The sequence below is a fragment of the Tachypleus tridentatus genome, chromosome 3 (genome assembly GCF_004210375.1).
Source record: "Tachypleus tridentatus isolate NWPU-2018 chromosome 3, ASM421037v1, whole genome shotgun sequence".
Lineage (NCBI taxonomy): Eukaryota > Metazoa > Arthropoda > Merostomata > Xiphosura > Limulidae > Tachypleus > Tachypleus tridentatus.
Window position 1 is genome coordinate 85,169,951 of NC_134827.1, and position 3,764 is coordinate 85,173,714.

Below are 3,764 nucleotides of genomic sequence, written 5' to 3' on the forward strand. Positions count from 1 at the left end.
TTATTAAAAACATACTGTACGGACAAGCAAAACTACGTCTAGTGCTTTAAGTTTAAAAGGATTACCCCACTGATTTATGAAGTCCTTTTTTTTAGAAAAATGGAAGGTCGAACAGAGTTCAAAGCTAGAGAAAGTGTAGGGGAGGAAAGGAGGAAACCAGGGATGAGGACAACTATTGGAATGCAGTTCTAACAATAGAACTAACCATTCAGCTGTGCAAACATATAATTAATATAAACTTCCCTCTCCCACCCAACATCTAACAGACCATTGTACCGTGTAACATTTCTATTATAAAGGCAATCCTCACGACAATTTTCTTAATACAATGAAGATTTGTGTTCTTTGGAAAGATTCAACAGTCCTCAACTGTGGGTCTTTGGACGTCCTTGAAACTTATCGTGACGTAATTACTGTAGGTTTAATTTTATAGTTTCATAGAACAAATGTGATCCTTAAAGTAATAATTATGGATGATTATTTTATCCTCAGTCAGTTGGCCATGGACGAAGTGCCGGTGTTTATGGAGGTAAACACCATATAGTATTTGTGTTCAAAAAGCATTGCTAGCTGGAAACACGTTAAAAGATAGAACATGCTGAGAAATAGCTGTAATTGCCGCGATTTTTTTTAATCCCGAACGAGCCTGTGGAAATTTATCGTATTATGTATATTTGCTTTTTAAATTCGCGCAAAGCTACACGAATGCTATCTGCGTTAGCCGTTCTTAACTTCGTTGGCCCGGCATAGCCAGGTGTTTAAGGCACTCGACTCGTAATTCGAGGGACGCGGGTTCCAATACCGCGAGCCCCCAGTGGCTCAGCGGTATGTCTGCGGACTTACACGCTAAAATCCGGGTTTCGATACCCGTGGTGGGCAGAGCACAGATAGCCTATTGTGTAGCTTTGTGCTTAATTCAAAACAACATCAAAAAACAACATCCAATACCGCGTCACACCAAACCTGTTCGCCCTTTTCAACTGTAAGGGCGTTATATAACTTGACGGTCAATTCCACTATTCCTTGGTAAAAGAGTAGCCCAAGAGTGCCCTAACCACCTGGCCATGCCGGGCCGTTAAGTTTTAAAACTTATTGTTCTTATATTCTGCATTCACAATTACACAATGGGCCATCTCCACGAGCAGGTGGTTAGAGCGCTCGAGCTTCCATAGCTAGAAAATAAAACTTGTATCTCTTGCACTTCTTTAAAATATTGTAGCGACACCTGGGTTTGAGAGTTGACATTTAAATATAAGTTATGTAACCCGATATTTATCTCATTATTTTCACTCAAATATACACATTTCCATATAGATAAAGAACTGCTATGAGCATCCCAATTTTATTCATCACATACAATATTAAACTGGAAAAAAACGAGCGCGACTTTGTAAATTGCGAACATGTAATGATTATATTCTGGCTCCATACACAAAGATGTAATAATTTTATGGGTAACACTACTCTGACCTTCAAGGTTTCGGAAACTAGATCTATGAACTCGAAACTAAAATAGATATCCCCTAAAAGTAATTATAGATATCAATTGAGAGAGAAATAAAATTTAGTGACGTACCTTCTGATTAAAGCAGGAAATATTGAGTTGTTATTCTTGTAGTCTAAATAGGGCGTGTTCGACGTCAACATATCGAATATTTTTAAAACACCAGAAAGTCTGTGTATGCAGTGATCAATACATGTTCAGACATTATGTTTTTTGTATGATTTGAAAAGTTTAAAATATCTCAAAGCAGCATTGAAGAGTAGTATTTAATATAAGGTTTGCTTGACTAAGTGTTTTGTGTTTTTTTTCAATATTATATAATTTATATCATAGTTAAACCGGTTCGTTAAAAAACTGAGCAAATCATCCCGTCTCCGATAAAAGTCGACTGCTACTGTTTGGATTTTTTTTTTTTTTTGTAGGTTATCTAATTGCTGTTCAATTTCTTCCAAGTTCAAATTTGTATAGCGTTACATAAACTTGCGTGACTGATGGTCAGATATTATCTATTCGTTTTCAGACATCAGAGCGTACCCATTTTGAGATAATGTCAATTCATAATTAGCCTACTATTATTGAAATTCAAATCTTTTTTAGTTCTCGCCCCAAAATTAAACGCCAAACCAGTTTGATTGTATCTCAGGTTGCGGTCTAATAACTCAGTCTACACAATCAATGTTGACGTTTAATTTGAAAGTCAATTTTTCATGAGTTACAAAACTTTTAAGAACAATGAGAGAATGTAATCAGGAATTTTTTAAGGTGGTTTCAAACAGATTAGACTTTGAAGGTAATCTCATGTCAGATTTAATCTCGGTTTTAAGAACCAGTGGTTGGCATTTAATTTTGTGGTAAATATTGATGAACATGCCCACAATGGATGTTAATGAAATTTATTCCTTGATTTTAATAGGAATATAAATTAAATAAGCAATATTATATTTGGCGAATGAATAAATAATGTGTATAGATTGTTTTCGAAAAAACTAGCATGTTCAAAGTTTCTATATAACTAAACAAGCACTAGGCCAGGTGGTTAAGGCGTTAGACTCGTAATCTGAGGGTCGCAGGTTCGAATCCCCGTCGCGCTAAACATGCTCGCCCTCCCAGCCGTGGAGGTGTATAATGTGACGGTCAATCCCACTATTCGTTGGTAAAAGAGTAGCCCAAGAGTTGGCGGTGGGTGGTGATAACTATCTGCCTTCCCTCTAGTCTTACACTGCTAAATTGCGCAAAATTCCAAAACAAAGAAACAAACATAATTATCTTCTTTCAAGGATTCCCGCGTTTTATTTTTTCAAATACATTTTATACCCTAGATGGCCGCTTTAGTAGGGGCTACACAAGTAGGGGCTACACAGAATAAGAGGCTCATGCCACCTTCATGCCAAATGACAGTCATGAAAACACGTGGCATAGAATCTACAAAATGTTCTAAAGTGTCCTGATGAATTTTTTTTTCGATATTTAGACATCAATATAGTACACAAATAATAGAGAGATGCAAACAGGGAATAGTTCCGGTACAATAATATCTCATCAAACAAGTTTCGAATTCATTGTTTTTTTTAAAGCACCAAACAAACAAAATTCCAGTTGAGGAACTGAAACGTTTTTTTTTTTCTTGTTGAACTTACAACTAACAATAAAGTTGTGCAGCTATTTGCAAATGAATCAGTTTGTAACTGGCAGGTTTTCGAGAAACTTCTTTGAGAAACATTGTATTCCTCGTGTATACAATTACAAATCGTGGCTTTAAACCAGTTGAAAGTTTCTTCTTGTCGACCTCACTCTAAAACTTTTTGTCATTGGTCTCTTATTCGTTGTTTGATTACTTTGCATTTGAGAATTCATTAAGCTCTTTAGCGTTCGTTTTATACATGTTTCTATTTCATTCAATGAAAATATACATGAAATAAAACTTAATTCTATAAAACTTACTGCAATACTTTTAGAATGAGAAACTTAGCACTAACTGTAGATGTACTGCACGAGGCAGATCTGTCAAACGTAATACATATATATAAAAATTTTGCCAACTCTTACCCTTTCAGTACTTTTGTTAAGTTAATTATTTATGACACTAAAACTGGTTTAAATTGCTTACATTTAAACTTGTTTCTTATAATATCAGTTTTTATACAGGTCAAAACATTACTTCATATTATTCTGTGACCACTGGAATGAACTTTAAACTTAGCTGATGGTTCTGGTAAGGAAAAATGAGTGGGAGTTATCTTTATGGAAAACGTAAATATGG